Genomic DNA, 19095 nt, shown 5'->3' with positions numbered 1-19095 from the left:
GATAGAAATCAGAGCATTTATTTGCAATCCCCTTGTAAATAACACTTGTACAGGGAATTGAAAAAATAAATATGAAGTTACACTGGCTGAAGCGTACTAAATAAATGTAGAGGTAGAGATGGATAAAGTCAGATTTTATAAATATCTCATTAATATTCAAACCAAAGTGGATAAAAATGATATCCCTATTTACATGGTGAAGAAACAGCCCTGAAAGCAATATAGTGATGTATCAATGTCACAGAGGTAGTAAGTGGTGAAGCTGGACTATGACCTTGGGCAACTTGATTCAAGATATATTCTTTCCACTAAATTATTTCTTCTTTTCTTCTATAATTATTTTGATGTCTGCCAATATGGTGAACCAAGATGCAACTAACTTTCTCCCTTAATACACTGTGGGATACATGGCTCATTCTTCAAAAGTCCTGCATTTTAAATTCATGGTGAAAGAACTGTTTACATGGCATGGTAGATTGCAAATCAACAGCTTATCAAAGTCATATGAAATAAGTATCCTACTTTGCATTTTTCTTTGTTTATTTCTTTAAAAACTAATTTCCCTAGCCTTTTGGCACCCTGGAATCCTGCAAAAAATATCCTTTATGAGCAGCAGTGTCAAGAGGTAAGCTGGCTGTAAGAATGATGAAAGGTGTTCAGAAATGAGAAAAGAATTTAAAACCAGAGAATAGCAAGCAGAGTTCAGGGAGAAGTATCATCACATTTAGAAATAAGGAACTGTAAAGGAAAATCCTAGAGATTTATAACACAAATGACCTAATTTTACTGCTTTCAAATCATGTTGCCCCTTAAGTATTCAATAACTGAAAATCCAGGAAAGATAGCATGTATACTCTCCTCCTTCCTGTGATCAGTCCAGTGACTATTTCATCACTCATGAGAATCTGCTAGAGAAAGAACATGGAGGAGAAAGATTTCACCAATCCAGTTATGTTGGAAGACAGGCTTTGAATTCAAATACCTCCTTGACCTCTTACTAGCTGTAAGACATTGGATGATTTACTTTAGTGCTCTAAAACTCCAACTATAAGGGAGTAAAGATGACAGTAGTTCCTTCCTCACAGGGTGATTGTGAGGACTAAAGGGAATTCATGCAGAAAACTGGCACATTTTATATACCTTATCAAGAGATCACAAGGATTTTAAAAATCAAATAATACCAGGCAAACACTTCATGACAACTATATTTTATCAGAATTTTCACTTAATTGGAATAAAAACTACCTTATCCATATTGTGTTATTTTCAGCGAAGTGCTTGCAAACAGTAATATGAACCCTTATTTTTTATTTTGACACATAGAAATAAAACAAAGTTATGAATAATTGACAAGTTGATTTTTATGAAAAAAAAAAATGTTAGAAATCCAAATTCCACGTCATAAAAGCAATTTTTATCTACTTAGGATTCCCTAATAGATTCAATCCACATTTTAACACATATTTAGTAAAAAAAATAAATACAATGTGTCATCCTTTTAAAGTTTTTAGTAAAGCATGTTTTTCTTTACAACTAATTTAAAGCTACACACTCTATGACACATCAAATAGGGAAAAGTCAAAAATTTTCTTTATGTATGAAAATGAAAAACTGAATGAAAAGTTACTTTTATGATATATTTGATAGTAATAAAATATAGCTGCTTTATTTCAAAATGTGTGTTTATCATATACTTAGCAAAAGGGGTGAGACTTTAAAAAATTGTATGTAAATTTAAAAAGGGTTATTGAGTTACAAAAGCTTCAGAGACTTTATCTACAAACTCTTTAGATGTACCTGGTTAGATAGAATTCTCTGTCTGCCTCTGCAAGTAAAAGATGCCATGTTGTGGACTTGTCACCCATTTTTTTCTGAAGGGAACAGATAGAACTGAGTGACACTTTTATCTAGAAAGTACTTGAAGCATCTTCTTTGCTTGGCTCCCAGGATACCACATACTCCTCGGTCTCCTTCCTCACTGCTAACTCTGTCTCATCTGCTTCAACACCCCCTTCACTACAGCCTCATTAAATTAGAGTATTCCAGGGTTCAATTCTTGGACCACTTCTCTTTTCTGTCTATGATTATACCCATCATAGTGGGCTCACCTATGTTTGTGGATTTAAATACCAATATAAGTTTTGACTCAGATTTACCTCCAGTCTGGACCTCTCCTGTTAATACCAAAGTCATCACCACCTGCCCACTCCTCATCTCAACCTGATTACCTACCAGACTTATCAACTGTCACAAAACAGAACTCTCTGATCTTCTCTCCTCCTGCTCATGCTCACACCTGCTCCTCCCCAGACGAAAAAGTACAGCTTGAGTTTTTTAATCTACAGGCAGATCCTGTTGTCTCTACCTTCAAACCACCACTCAACACCTCTAGTGCTTCTGTCGTGGTCCAAGCCACTGAATACATCTCAACTGAGTTTTTGCAGCAGTCCCCACACCACAATCCCACCTTCGGCTCTTTCTCCACATCAGCAGCTGGTACGATTCTTTAAAAAGCCAAGTCAGGTCAAGTCATTTTCCTGCTAAAAATCCTTCAGAGGCTCCCCATCGCCTTTCGAATAACAGCTGAACTTTGTAATTGACCACACGATCCTACCTGCCCAGGCCCTCTGCTATCTCCCTGACTTCATTGCGTCTCAGGCTCCTTCTCACACTCTCCACCCCAGCCACAGCACCCTCCTGGAGGGTGCCAGCATACCTCCCCTCGAGCTCTCACACATGCTGTTCCCTCCATGTGGAAGAACACTCTTAGAGCAGAACCCACACAACCCACTCCCTCATCTCCGAGATGAGGTCTTTACTACACTTCTCAGAGTAGCCTTCCCTGGTCACAACTTGAACCATCCCTGTTCACCTTTCCTGCTTTATTTTCCCCCAGAGCATTCCTCACCATCAAATATACTATATCTGCTTTTAGTTTATCATATTTTTTCTTGACCTTCCCCACTAGTATGAGAGCTCCATGAGGGAAGAGATTTTGTCTGTTTTGTTCACAGCTGTGTAACAGAGCCTGGCACTGGGAAGAACTCAGATTATTTCATTGAAACCATGAATGAATAAAAATCATCTCTAATCATCACCCCCTAATTTTGTAGATGAAATATCTGAGCTCCCCTTCACTGAAAGGACAGTTAGATGTGAGAGTCTTCTATGGAGTCATATAGCTATATGAGTTAGTAGAAAACTCCAGCCCTACATGTCATGTTGTTGACCTAAAAAGAATGAAGACCCTGAAAATCCGGATTTTGCATACTTGCATTTGCATCCTGCTTACTTTTAATGTACTTCTAAATGGTTTCTTGTCAAGCTTTGAAAAAAAATCTATTATAAACTGCTGAATAAACTATGCTCTTACACATCTGAGTACTGAAGAGTATGCAATTTTTGGCATATTTTTCTGAAATTCTTAGCTATATTACTGTCTTCATAGTTCACAATTATTCTCTCAAGTTCTGTACATTTTTATTGATATGTATTACATGTATTTTATTCATATATATGCAAATGGATGCATGCCAGGCACATTTAATCCATATTTATTATTATCTCTGAATATATAAAACTTAAATATTTGCTATTTTCCCAATAATGTATGTGGGCTATGATAAATCACAATCACATTTACTTTCTGTACATAGTGAAATAGTAAGTATAAAAGTCTTTTGAAGAGTTAGTGAAGCTTCAAAATACTGTTTTGAGTATTTTGATTATCACAGGAACACGAGTTCTGTTTGTTCTTCTAACATTTACTTATACAGTATATTACCCATACTCATACCAAAAGAAGACCCCCAAAGAGTGATATCTATCTTGTCTGGTCAAATCAATGTATCATTTGAAAATAATCTTATAAATTGAGTTTACTCACAAATTCCATTGCATATATGCATAGCGAATTTCAGAAACAGAAAAGAAATTCATGTGGCAGCACCTATTTCTTTAAAAATTATGCTTTGGGGTTCATTTATATTTTTCTGTAATGTTTCATCACGCCAAATAATAAAATGTACTAAACATGTAGGATAATATTAACATTTCAGAATGTCATTAAAATTTTACAAATGAATAAATTAAAAATCATGAATAATACATAGAGATAATCTTCATTCACACAGCAAAATAACCAAGTAAAATTATTCACTGAAAATTATCTACATCTTTGCTACTTGAAGTTTGGTCTGTAGACCAGAGGCATTCAACTCCCCTGGGGATTTGTTAGCTATAAGAATTCACAGGCTCCACCCAGACCTATTTTAACTAGAACCCCAGATGACTTATGCACACATTAAAGCTTGAGATGGGCTGCCCTAGGGATATATAAAGATACACAATAAAATTTTGATTTTGTATTCATCTCCCTTTTCAAGTTTAGGCTCAAAAGGGATCAGGTTCAAGGAAGAATGCAACTTTTTCTGATCTCTTGATCCCTTATTTCTAAACTGGTAAAACACACTTTCTAGAGAAAACCACAACTCTTCAGGACAACTGGTTATGTTAACACAGAATCTGTGTCTTTGAACTTTGGGATCATTAATTTAGGAATGAGAATAGGGAAAAGTAATTATGCATGGCTTGAAATTACAGGCTTCCCCAGAAAGAAAGTCCTTCAATAACCTTAGGAAAAATTATGCATACCTTTGCTAATACACCAGGTTTGCTGACCAATTGCCTAGTTAGACTGAAAACTCTTAGAGTTACTATCTTCTTTTCCCATTCTGGTGGTTACCATACAAAAAGCCTGACCCTGTTAGAAGAGAAACAATTCCTGGCAAGAAAATAATAACACATTGCCCTGGAAGCCAAACATACTCTGAGAACGTTAAGGTAAAAAAGAGTTTTTTGAGGAGTGTAGATACTGGACAAGGCCTGGCATCTCCTAGCAGGTGGCTCGTGGCTTCCATAACAGGAAATGCCACATGCTTAATCTTGGACTGTATACTGTTCATCTTCCAAGCAAAAAACTACGGAATAAGAATTCTAAGTATGACAGTGCAAAGAACCTAGGTTGAGCCAAAAGCACAAAAAGGTAAAGAGTATGACCATTTTCTTTCAGTCTGCAGATAAAGTGAATAATTTAAGTAAAAATGGAACTAGGATTCAGAACCCTTATTTGCCCTGGCAGCTAAGAGCAGGTGCAGCAAGACTTCCTTCACTTGCGATGAGCCGAGTTCATGAGGGACTACGAGAAGACGGGGCTGGTGGGCACTGAGGGCGTCCCCTCCATTGACGGTGCCTCACTGCTGGAGGGAAGCAGAGAGGGGCGAGGAGCACAGGGTGCAGAAAGCAGGTTACACACAAGACCAGGAGCATGGAGGGGTGGCCTGTGGTCCTTTAGTTGGATGTACCTTCCCAAACAAGGACTAGAGCAACACTGCAGGACTGCAGGACCCTCTCTGCTCAGGTCGCAGCTTCCCTGTTGTTTGCTCAGCCTGTGGTGATTTTCCCCAGGAATCCAAGGTAGATCCTTGGACAGAGCTTCCTCTCCCCTGACACCTTCATGCACACATTTACCCCTTCTTAGGAACCTGGTCTCTCCAAAGAGGATGTTCTCTCTGAACAGTTCTAGAAAAAAAAAGTGTGTGGGGGGGGAAATGGGTTCCCTTCATCCAGACCACTAAAACACAGGCTTGACACAGGCATTCTACACAGGAGAGGGAATTGGGAATTGGGGTTGGCGTGGGAAAACCCTGGAGAGACTCTAGAAGAGAAGAGGTCCAAGGGAATAGGCGCATTACTCTGCAAACAGGCCAGGTCGATGTCCCTGGGAAGCTGGGAGCATTGCAATTTCCCTTATGTCGGAAGGAAGGGGCAATCAGCTGGTGTAAACTCTGGCAGCAGAACAAGTATTTGCACCTGGCTTCTAAACCATCTGGGTTTTTTATTCCCTTCAGAAAGTAAGGATTCCAAACCTGGCTCAAATCAAGTTTAAGAAAAATTTTTTAAATATTACCAAGCATTTTTCAGTCATATAAGCCATAAATTAAATATAGTTTTTAAAATTGTCTTCATGCTTTCAAGGAAAAGCAGAAGTGTAGAAGTAACACCTGAATACTCTAATCTTCTGCAAATTAACACGCAGCAATTACAAATCTAAAATAAATCTGAAACATCTCTTAAAAGTAAAGTGTTTCAATAGGGAAGTGATTTGATTTGCAATTATAGATTTATATACAGATTTACGGAAACATTTATTGTGCAAATCTGTGTGCTCGCACCCACTCTAAACTGGTATTACAAATACACGCTACGTGAATAATTAGGTTTTAAGATCTGCTTGTTTTGTTTATGCAGATATTTATAGTCCCCCCAAATCCTGTTAATTACTACATATGTATACAGCTTGTGCATCGTACATAAAGGATATTTTCCTTATAATCATTAATTTTTTCTCTGGGCTAAAGTGACATGCTTAATGAATGAAATGATTGGGACATAAGAAACTTGTATTTTAAATGCTGCACTGAAATTATTTAATAAGAAATGTGACAGCTTTCATGAGAATGAGATAAAGGTTAATCCACAGAATGAATGCCATAATTCAAGATTAAGCAGGGTAAAAAATATTTTTAAAAAAAGATTGAACAGGTTGCAGATACAATTCCAGAGATGATTTAAAATGTGTAGAATATGTTTTCCATCTCCTGTACTATCGTATCTCTTATCCTCCACATTTGTTACAGTGATTTTTATGTTATTCTAAATTTTAAAAGATGCACACTTCTTCAACAGGCTTGGAATTAAATCTTTTCAATTAAAAGGTATTTATATCTATCACATCTTAATCAGAGAAAAGTTGAATTTCCCTTTGAAGGAAGTTATTTAAGATTTATGAGCATATTTCACAATAATGTAAATACTTAACATTTGTCAGTGTATCAAAGCATTGTGTCTTCACCAGGAGTGTCCCATATCATTATAGCCAGTAAGTCAGATCAAAAATATACACAGATGATATGGCTGAAGCCAGAGGCACTGATTCATTTTTAATGAAAATTAAAAGGATATTAATTGGAGAGTCATTAATGTACACTATTAAAATAGTCATACATTTACATAGGTCTCCACTAATTTCCCCCTCCCTCTAGCTCATGTATGTGTTTGTATGTCTGGTTTGGGTCTTTGCCCTTAGAAAAACAGCAAATATAGAACAAAATGTGAGTTACTGAAAAGAACAGCAGGACTGAATATGATTCTATTTATAAACTATTTTAGTTATCAGCTTGGTGGGAAGCACAGTGAAGTCAAAAGAATATGGAACTGAGAGTCAGAACACCTAATACTAGGTAAGGACATTAAAAAACTTGCTAGTAACAAAACTGGTAAATGGCAAAACCGGGATTCTAGTCCAGGTCTGCCAGACTCCAAAGCCCTGAACCTGCAAATTGCACTGAATAAATTTCCATTACCTGGTTACTTAAAAAATTTTCACTTTCATTATTCTCTGGCCTAGTTCTGTTTCCCACACCCGCCTTCTTTTCAAAGAAATATCTGATGTACTATTTATCAGATGAGCTTAAGAAAATAGAAGATCCAAGTTATGTTTGCTCTGTTGGTGCTATAGATAGAACAGTTTTACAACATTAGTACAGCATCTGATTCACTAGTAGGGTGGGGCATTTCTAACAAGCTCCTAGGTGTTGCTGACACTGCCCCAGTCTAAAGACTGGAAGACTATAACTAATTTTCTGATTTGGGATTTGAATGTGGTTGGCTAAACTGCTAAATTGGGCATATGCCGTTAGAGCATTAGCTGCACATCTGACTAGCACAGTGATCACCTGCAAACTGAAAAAAAATAATAAATGGAGATTATTAAATAAAGTCCTTAACCAAAAGTGGTCTTTTCAATTTCCGGAATATAGCCACCCCATAACCAAGAAAATCTGGACAGTTTTACTGAATTTTATAATTTAGCATTTACTTGTCTTGCTGCAAACTCTCCAACATTTTCTGGATTACTTTTTTTTCTTTTCCCACTCTGAATAGGCTACCTTCCAAAAGGAGGAACTGATACTCTTTTCCTCCAAAACAAAGTTTAAGAAAACATACCTTTAAAAATGTTAATGGAAGCAGGAAGATCATCCAAAAGTATGCCATTAGTACTGAAAAGACGAGAATATAATTTCACAAAGGAAATATGGAGGATATGTTAGTATTTTATTCTGGTTAGAAAAGTATTCTTTTTTCAAAAGTAACACCCCAAAAATAAGCTATTTCACAATGGAAACTTTATATAGCACAGCCTAAGTTTTAGTTTGCTGAAAAGCTGCTAGGAGCAATATACCTTAAATGGGTTGGTTTTTATAATGGGAATTTATGAGGTTAAAAGTCTACAATTCTGAGGCTGTAAAAATGTCCAAATCAAGGCACCATCAGAGATGCTGACTCACCGAAGGAAGAGTGCTGGCAATCCTGGGCTCCTGCCATGTGGCAAGACACAATGGGGGTTCTCCTATCTGCTCTGCCTTCTGCTCTAGGCTTTCTCTCTCCCACAGTTCAGCTGCAGGTGATCAAGTACATGACTCATCTCTCCCCATTCCTCTGGGCCTCATCCCTGTCAGCTTCTTGGGGGCCTCTTTTGATGCCTTTGTGCTCCTCTGACTCCAGCTTCTGGCATCCAGGACCTTTCTCTCAGCCTCTTGGGGTATCTGTCTCTTCTTCCTCCATTTATAAAAGACTCCATCAAGAGGCCCAAGACCCACCCTGGGTCATACCTCTCTGAAGCAATCCAACCAAAGTCCTCCCAACTAAATCCAATCCAATCAGTGTCCTAAAATCATAGGAATGGATAAGTTCCAAGAACATGATCTTTTCTGGGATCCACGAAAAAGCTTCAAACTGTCACAGCCCATCTCAAAGATATTACCAGACACATTGGCCCATCTCCTTGCACCAGCATTATTATTTTTTATGAACACCAAAAGGAGAAAATCCTTCTCATAGATTACATACAAAACTCTCAGCAAGGTTATGAAGATGAGCTCAGAGGGTAAAGATAAAATATCTCTAGGTATAGCGATCTTAATTCAAGACAGAGCATAAAGTTATGGCCGACTAAATGTAGTTGGTCTGCCATCCCTGCTACTCCCTGCTCCATAAAATAATGCTTTCCCCAGAACTCTCATTATATATAAGGACCTGAATTCATTCTGAAAGTCCACTTTCCCTCTTTACCACTCCTGTAATACTGCTCAAGAAAAAAGAAATTTTTCAACAAATTTGAGAGCCAGTACTTACATCTTTTAGAAATAGTAGACTAATTTTATGATTTCCGACTACAACTGGCTTCTTTCTCCCTTCTTTCACACAGTGGCATCATTGAAAACATACAGGTTTTAAGTTGAGCAGCTGCAGTCCCAGCTTTCCCAGCCTATGGACCATTCAAAAAGTTTTCCTTGAAAAAATAGCAACATTTTTGTGTGTGTGTATTTTATTTCTTATTTTTAAAACTGTCATTATTATTTCATTTTCCTAATAATTGTATTTGGCTATTTTATTGGTGTCATTTTTTAAGACATTTTGCACCACAGAAGGGTTACAACCGTGGCAGGGAAGGATCATTGGTGTGGGGTGTCAGTGATGGGAGATACACGGGAGGAAGCTCACCTGGACACACATATAGGCATATAAATGTGTTCAAATGTTCAGGAGGCATTGTCACAGTGGGTGGAGATTCAGACAATATCCAAAAGAATATCAAATTCTCATCCTGGGGAACTCTGCCACATTCTCTAATGAAACACCAAGAATTCCCTGAGTACAGGAGCAATGGCTAGTTAAGGAGGATGGTCCACTAATGGGTCCTTGATATTGATGACTGTGATTTTGAACCTTTACTCTTGAAATGGAAAATTAGCCTAATATTATAGGGTGCTAAGAGTTGCCTCCTAGGGCCTCCTTGTTGTTCAAATGTGGCCTCTCTCTAAGCTGAACTCAGCATATAAATACATTACCTTCTCCCAGCATGGGACATGACCCCTGGGGATGACCCTCCTTGGCACGGAGGGATTGCTACTAAGTACCAACTAGCAATAACTGGAAAAAGACTTTGACCAAAAGGGGGGAAAACTAAAGGCAAATTAGTTTATATGGCTAAGAGACTTCAAAGTGAATCAGGAGGTCATTCCAGAGGTTACACTTATGCATGTCTCAGCAGGATCTCATTGACTGCCAAAGTAGATACAACTCCAAATACAGGAGCTCTTGAGGTTTCTGGAGACATCCAGACACTATAGTCAGGGCAGATAGCTCAGAAGTTTGGTGCCTTGCCAGTAGGTCCTACTTTGGAATTTATGGTCCCCAGTGTGACAGAGTTAGACTCAGCTGTGGTTTCCCTACACATGGCCCTTCTGTTCTATTTGAACCTACAAATAGTATTAGAGTTGGTAGGTATACATCCAAGAGAAATAAATCTTTTGGATGTCCATGTGCCAGCTGGGGCTTGAATCTCAATGTAGTTGCAACAATTGTTTGGTCTCACCCAGGACAACTAACAAGGGGGTGATGATGGACACCTACCATACCAAGGAACTGACAGAGTCTACAGCTGCAAGCAAGAAAGTCCCATCCATTGGCCCTAATGAATTGCAGCACCCTCTCAATTAGAGGTGGAATAGACATCACCATTTCAGAATCCTCAGGATTGGGGAATGAACAATGGACTAAAGTGGACTTACTGATATTCTACTATAGCTAATTGTGATTCTAGGAATGGAAAAACTTACATCTTTGATGTGGAGGCAGTGGCCACTAGAGGTTCTGAAAGCAGGGAGAGGGAAAAACAGGTGTAATGTGGGGGCATTTTCACGACTTGGGAATTGTCCTGAATAACACTGCAACGACAGATACAGGCCATTATATAGCTTTCCATAACCTACAGAATTGTGTGGGAGAGAGTGTAAACTACAATGTAAACTATAATCCATGTTTAGTGACAATGCTCCAAAATGCGTTCATCAATTGCAATGAATGTACCACACTAATGAAGAAAGTTGTAACGTGGGAAAGCATGGGAGGGATAGGGAGCAGGGCATATGGGAATCCCCTATATTTATTATGTAACATTTATGTAATCTAAGTATATTTAAAAAATAAAAACATGAAAATAAAAAAATAAAAAGTGTTGCTGAGGCAAATGGCTCTGAGGGAGGTAAATGAGAAGGAAGGATAAATCCCTACTACAGAATAATAAATGAAGGAAAATTAGGAGAAACAATATAAGAAAATAAGTTCTACCTTCTTTTGGGGGGAAATATTATCAACATACATAGTGAAATGTATATGGTCCATAATATGAAAAGCAGGTCTACAAATCATGAAGAGACAGGAAAACAACCCAATGTAAAAGTAGGCAAAGAATCCTGAAAAGATAATCCCCAGGAAAAAATGCAAATGTACAATAAAAATGAGTAAAGATGTTCAACAGTACCAATAATCAAGAAAATTAAAATTAAAAGAATTAGGGTCTATATAGCTCAATAGATTGATAATAACCAGTGTTTTTAAGGTGGTAGGGAAAGGGGCACATAATTTGCAGGTTTGCCCATCTCTATGTCACTGGCAATCCAATGTCTGTGTTTCCCTTGCCATAGAAAAGACAGACTACTTGCATTTGTGAGTCATCTGGAAAAAAAAATATGAGCGTAATTCCAAATTTCATCACCCTTGGCTCTAGTAAACAAAAAATTACAGGCGTTATTTGATACCTGCACTGTCCCAGGATTGTTCTGAAATTCTGCCCAATACAATCCATGCAGGCAAACACAGCAGTCCTGGCCTTTGTCTGCCGTGAAAGGACTCTTTAGAGGAAACAACTAAAAAGTTAAAAGGTTCAGATTTCTTTGTTGAGTATTAGTCAAAAGGAACTGGGACAACTATTAATGACAGCTCAGAATCCCCCTTGACTTATGCTATAGAGAAAACATGATCTGTCCACCTGCTTTGCTAATTTGAGTTCAAGAACTCAGACATCAAGATAGTCCTTTTTTTCCATTATTAAAAAATTCTTCCATGAGTAGCAGCCAACCTGTCCTTCCATTAACTACAGAACAATCTACTTAATGAAGATGCAAAGTGTTTGTTTAGAGTGCAATGTGGATAGATGAATCATTGGAGACAAGGTTCTGCCAATGAGAATGCCTAAAGCTCTGATCCAGCAAATAATTCCTGCCAGGAAATCTTATTTTTAGTTAGAAAATAACTTTCTACAAGCCATGCAAGTTTTGCTTGCTTTGTATTTAAGATTTAAAGAATCTTTTCTTCTTGGCAACATGGAAATGGAAAATAAACGAAATGTTTATTTTCTAAAGGCCCTGAAGAGGAGGAGTGAAAGGCACCATGGCTTTTGATCATGGAAACCTAAACCCCTGCTTCCTCCACTCATTGGCCCAAATTTCAGGTATAAAGTATTTCTAAAATAAGCATAATAAGAATTAAACAGTTTGCAAGACTGAAAAAGAATAAAACACATGCAAAAGTGATTTGCAAACAGTAAAAATAAGTTATTTGTTCACAGAGGTCCTACCCAGTCCTACTCTTACCTCCAATTCCTCAAGAGTTTTTCAGGTAATAGGGAAAAGATTTCATTTAAATTGCACTTAAGTTTGTAATTAAGTGCAAAAAGAATTGATAGGTGGGAATGGCTGAACCCTGGCAATACCATGAAGTGCCATGGTAGTTTCTCCTCTGAGCATATCCACTTTACATACTTAGCCTTTGTATTTTAGTTTGCTAAAGCTGCTGGAAGCAAAATACCCAGAAATGAGTTGGCTTTTTAAAAGGGAGTTTATTAGGATAAAATCTTACAGATTTGAGGCTGTGAAAATGTCCAAATAAAGGCATCATCAGAGATTCTGCCTGACCAAAGGCCAGCTTCTGGCCATCCTGGACTCTTGCCATGTGGCAAGGCAAGATGGTGGCCAATACCTATTTTCTCCTCACTTTCTCCCCAAACTCACCTGGCGGCAATCAGGCATATAGCTTGCCTCTTCCTGGGCCTCTTGAGCTCTGGGCTCTCTGTTGCTTCCAGCCTCTGACCTCTCTCTCAGCCTCTCGGGGTTTCTTTCTCTTTGGGTGGCTGTGGGTGATCCTGGAGTCCTCTCTCTCACAGTGTCAAATGGCAGCGTCAAAATGGCAGCTGTCTTTCTCTCTGTTTCTGCTTTCAGTTCTCCACTTATGTAAGATTCCAACAAGAGGCCCAAGACCCCATGTGGGTCATGCCTCCCAAACGTGGTCCAATCAAAGGTCCTAAAGCAATCTAATCAAATGCGATCTAATAAAAAATCCTTAATGAATCTAATGTAATCAAAGTGTCCCACACCCACAGGAATGGATTAGTTCTAAGCACATGATCTTTTCTGGGATTCACAAAAGCTTCAAACTGTCACAATTTGTCCTTTTCCCAGTATTTTGCTTAGAAATCCATTTGTTCAACAAACCCTATCATTTTAAAGTGTTACCCCTTCCAGCGTGTGGCAGACTGCAAGCTTTCCTTCACAATCAACTCTCCCCTACTTTCCTGGGCACATGGCTGCACAGCTAGACCATACCCTTTTGCTGTTAGGCATGGTCATGTGACTAAGCACTTGTCAGTAGAAGTGAATGGAAATAATGTATGCCACTATCACATTGCCATAAAGCATCAGGTATGGGCTCCACCATTCTTTTATTGCCGTTTTTCACAGGCTAGAACAGAAATACAATGGTAGCCTACCAGCTGTGAGCATGAAGATGAGAACAAGGCCCTAAGGGATAGTAGAGCAATAATATGGAAAGATACTCTGTCTCTGAATATCTTCCCAAAGCATAGCTACCCTGTGAGAATAAATTGGTTGGACTATTATATAAAGGAAAAATAAATCTCTAGTTTCTTTAAGTGACTGTCATCTATGGTCTGTTTGTCACAGCATCTTAGCCTTTAACTTAACAGTGTAGAAGAAATGTTTGTTCAATCTAATTCTTCTTTTTAGAATGATACCTTTCCATCAATAACTGCATTTGAATATGGACTTCCAGCAACTGACCAATTTTGAAAGTCCAAAATAGATTATCTGCATTGGTGGTATTGTGGTGAGCATAGCTGCCTTCCAAAATAGATTATCTAATTTTACGAACCCAAGCCACCATGCCACAGTGTGTTGGGATGCTGGACTATAGGTCATTTAAGCTTCCTTCAAAACTGCCGCGTAGTTAGCCATTTACTTTACCTGTTCCTATAACCAGACATTCTCCAAGACAAGCTTGAGCTACAGTCAAATGCCAGGTAGATTTCTGAAGTTCTTTATCCTCCTACCTTTAGTCAGATATATGTAAGTATAAACATGCTTAGCAGAAAATAAGGACTGATTCATGCAATATTCTGTAAGGGAAGCTACTTACCTGACATGCTCAGGCTCTTAAAGGCAATAAGTCATTAGTGATAAATAAATGTCTAGGGCTGACATCTATTTATAATGATACCTGACTGAATCATTCAACCAAAACTATTAAAGCAGATAAAGGATCAATTGTCAGTTATTGCTATAAAATAAGTTGTGGTAAAAGGAAAGGAGGCAGATAAGCCATTGTTTTAAATTCAAGACTTCACAATTGCTAGCTGTTCTACTTAGGCATGTTACTTAATTTCTCTGGGACTTAATGTAATGTAATATAATACAGTGCAATGTGATGTATGTAATATGGGGGTGAAACAATCCAGAACATGATCTTATCATTGCATCTAGCATGATTGGCAAATAGTTTGTGATCAACAAGAGTATAGGAGTAGTTTTTCAGTTGATTAACATATTTATATACAATACCAAAAAAAAAAAAAAAAAAACCTTCTCCCTAAATCATTAGTTAAAATTCTTTGGCAGCTGTGTTGATAAAAACTCTTTCAATTCAAGTCTCATGCAGATTTCATTTGGAGGATTGTCTAGACTGAGCTTATGCTCTTCATTGTCTTTCTATAGTCCCATCTCATATCGTTCTGCACAGGGATATTTTCTTCCCCATAGAAGCCACTTGTATTGTATGTAGAAAATGTTAATTCTTTGTAATTGCTTCAAAGTGTGCCCTAAATTCTAAGGGTTTAACAAGAGTACAGCTAAGGAGGTTTATTTCTTCCATGTGTTCTATAAAATTACTCTGAAATCTGATTTTCTAGGAAGCTGTGAAGTGTAGTAGCTTTGCTCAAGGTCTGAATTCTTCTGCACTTGGGTTTTGTATTTGGTCCTGAGTTGTTCTTTTGTTGAAAAGTATAGCTTACCAATTGGGTCTGAGGTAAAGAGCTCAACCTGCATTCATAGAAATAGGGGTGCCATTGTTTTCCAAAATCCTCTCTGGTTTCTCGGGTTCTACTCTTTCACAAATCCACACACACAATTAGGTGTGAGAAAAAAGCACGGAACTTTAACTTATTAAGAAACTCCTTTAAAATTATTAATACATCAAAATTAAGAGTTTCAAAGCTTTTTTTTTCAGAAACAACGGAAATGAGAGTGATGTGGGCTATGGGTGAGAGTGTCTTTGTCTCTTTGGAGATAACCTTAACCTAAACTGTCTGTCCTGACTTGTGGGTGTGGGATGGTGAGAGGCTGCAGTCCTGCCCTTGGTGACCATGGCAACGACTCCAGTCCCAGGAAACAGTTTATCAATGCAAACTCTATAAACTTTAAATATTCAGGGAAAATGTAAACCAAATGTGCTAAAAGCTTATCTAGAATGTATGAAGTCCATGCTAAAAGCTTACCTAGGATGTGGAAGATATATGCTAATTCAAACTTATTGAGCACTGAAACAAAGAACGATTTAGCCCTTCCTCTGTATAAAAGGAACTCAGAATTCTTGTTCAGGTCTCAGGTTTGAAACAGAAAGCTCCCAAGTCCAGCCGGCCATCAATAAACCATTTTTCCTTCTCAAAATCATTCCTGAGTCCTGGCCTTTCTATACACAAATAATTGAACCTCTCTCTAATTCTACAACAAGAGCTGAGTATGAAAATACTAGGTAAATCTACATGAGTTATCTGGAGTCCTTTAGATTTTTCATCCTTTTGCATGCAACAAGCTCTTTTAACCAGGTACAAATCAGGATGTCATCTGATCATTCATTGATTATTTGATCACAACTAGTTTTCTGAAGCAAATATATCTTCTTCTCAAAGAACAGATCTGAGTTCTAGACATTGAAAATGACGATGAAATGTCCTTATTTAGTGCAGTGAAGTAGACTGCATGATCCTCAGACACAAGCTAAGTGGACAGCCCATTATTATGAAAACCCTAGGATCGATTCTTTCCAAGGAGGAAACACAGGTTTCTCTGAACAAACACACATGCAAAACAGAAAAAGAAAAAGAATTAATGTGTCTGAACGAGAGGATGAAATAACTCACAGAAATAGCTCCTCGGGAAACGGACTTTGGCCCAATGGTTAGGGCGTCCGTCTACCATATGGGAGGTCCGCGGTTCAAACCCCGGGCCTCCTTGACCCGTGTGGAGCTGGCCCATGCGCAGTGCTGATGCGCGCAAGGAGTGCCCTGCCACGCAGGGGTGTCCCCCGCGTAGGGGAGCCCCACGCGCAAGGAGTGCGCCCGTGAGGAGAGCCGCCCAGCGTGAAAAGAAAGAGCAGCCTGTCCAGGAATGGCGCCGCCCACACTTCCCGTGCCGCTGACGACAACAGAAGCGGACAAAGAAACAAGACGCAGCAAATAGACACCAAGAACAGACAACCAAGGGAGGGGGGGAAATTAAATAAATAAATAAATCTTTAAAAAAAAAAAAAAAAAAGAAATAGCTCCTCAAAAACTTAGTAGAAAAAAAATACAGATTTGTTCTTACTACATAAAATATGGAAATCATCAACTATCTCTAATATTAGAAGAAAATAGTTTCTCCCCACTTAAGGAATGACACAAGAGGTATTTAATAATTATTATTTTATCTTTCCTTCAGAAAACCAAAACAACAAACAAATTAGCCTTGATGTATGCTACTTCTTAAATAATCCCAGTTGCCATCTATTGCCTATATGAGCCTGGGCAATTTAATCATAGCTGTAAAACAGACATAATACCCCTTGTTGAACCATCTCTCTTAAAGGGTTATTGTAGGATTCAGATCCAGAAGGATAATATAGATGTGTCTTGCTAAGCTTACAACAGTACATAAAATATTGATAACTTCTATCAGAAACTGTTAGTTAGAAAACCTTACAGAACAATTAAGTACACATGATATGTCTCTGAAAAATGTAGACTAAGTTTCACCAGGAAGGGAACCATGTTGGTCTTATCCATATTTGGATGATTAAGGCTTAGCAGAGTACCTCACATATAGCAGGCATTCCATAGCAAAATTATTATACTAAATGAGGGGATGAATTATTAAGCAATGACATCTTAGAAGAAAAAGAAAATTATCCATAATCTAACTCACCTACTATTAACATTTTGACATAATTTTTTCTAGTTCTTTTACTTTCAATATGGCCCTCATGAAAAATATTTTTTATAATATGATAATAATAATAGCTAACATTAGTTGGATATACACTACCCACTGGATTAAAGACTTGACAGCACTACCTCATTTGATATTCACAACTGCATGTGTTAGTGGATTTAAATGTCATTTGATGTCCGAAATTTATATTTTGTTCAATCATGTACAGGACAGATCTATTGCATCTGATTAAAATATAATGAGGAAAATATTTACTCAGCAGCTTAAAATCAATTAAAAATACATGTCTTCATTTTTTCTATTTACCACTTGAAAAAAGTTTACCTGCAATTGAACATATCACATAAAACATTATAAATACTTTGTTTTATTCCTTGCTTTTTAAAACAGATTGTATGACAGCTGGATATTACTATTTATGTTTTCTTAGAAAGGAAGTGAAACAAAGGGAGGTCAAGTAATTTGGGCAAGATATCCAGAGGCTAAAGAGAGATTTGCCCAAAGAATCCACCTCTCTTAATTTCTAAGCTATTACTTTCCCTCTATGTTTTCTCATATAATAATGATTATACAAAATGTGAAAACTGATAAAGCAAATGACCATAAAAGTGAAAGTTGTACACTGTCTTGACACACATGATAATGTTGTAAAGATTTTCAAATTTTCAATTAGCCATCAAATGTTAAATTAACAAAGGAAAGCAGACAATGCTTCGCAAAGGTATCTATGTCTACTTTAAAACATCACCAGTACAATAGGGGTTGGTTTGAAGGTATAATGACAGACGCTCAGGTTATGTCCATGAGCATAAATCTGGTGACATTTGACCTAAGTGATTATGTGTGGTGGTGATGAGATCCATTTCATAGAAAATCACATGCAGACACACACACATGCACTGGCACAAAACAGCTTAGAAGAGATAGAGTTGGCCTGACAGAAGCTAAACAAAATTTGGACATGGAGAAATACAAATAAATCCCAGTTATCTTTGCAGGGTATAGTGGTTTGGCATTATTCATGAATTCCAAAAATAGATATTGGATTATGTTTATGAATTGATCTTTTCCTCTGGGTATATTAGATTGTATTCAATTCAGAAAAAAAGTTTCACTTTTGCTTGATTAAATAATGATCAAGCCTTTGAATGGGCCATAGCAGTAAGACATTGTATGCCCACCCCCTTGGTGGGTGGGGACTCACAGAGAAAAGACATGGCAAAGGACAGAGTTGGGGGTTTTTTGAGCTGGAGCCCAGGAAGTGAACACACAGGACAAGAACACAGAGAAACAGAGATGGCTCCTTAAACATCACAGAAGCCCCAGGGAGAGAGACAGCCATTTGCCTGATGTTCTACAGCTGGCCTTGTGGAGAGAGCAGAGCAGCTGATCCTGGAGAGACATGGAGCCCCAGGAAAAGAGGAACCCAAGAAGCTTGAACTCTTGGCAGATGTTGGCAGCCATCTTGCCCCAACACATGGCAAAAGACTCTGGTAAGGGAAGTAACTTAGGCTTTATGACCTGGTAGCTGTAAGCTTCTACTCTAAATAAATACCCTTTATAAAAAACACCAGATTTCTGGTATTTTGCATCAGCACCCCTTTGCCTGACTAATATAGGGGGAAGGACCATA

The 19095-nt window shown here is 37.9% G+C and overlaps 1 protein-coding gene across 1 annotated transcript in view; it reads right to left on the bottom strand.

The window, feature by feature from the left end:
• Nucleotides 1-19095, bottom strand: part of FGF14 (fibroblast growth factor 14) — a 721002-nt gene that overhangs the window by 542050 nt on the left and 159857 nt on the right. The gene's annotated exons all lie outside the window — the stretch shown is intronic.

The sequence above is a fragment of the Dasypus novemcinctus genome, chromosome 15 (genome assembly GCF_030445035.2).
Source record: "Dasypus novemcinctus isolate mDasNov1 chromosome 15, mDasNov1.1.hap2, whole genome shotgun sequence".
NCBI lineage: Eukaryota > Metazoa > Chordata > Mammalia > Cingulata > Dasypodidae > Dasypus > Dasypus novemcinctus.
The sequence above is the reverse complement of the archived record's forward strand: the minus strand, read 5'-3'. Positions and strand labels throughout refer to the sequence as shown.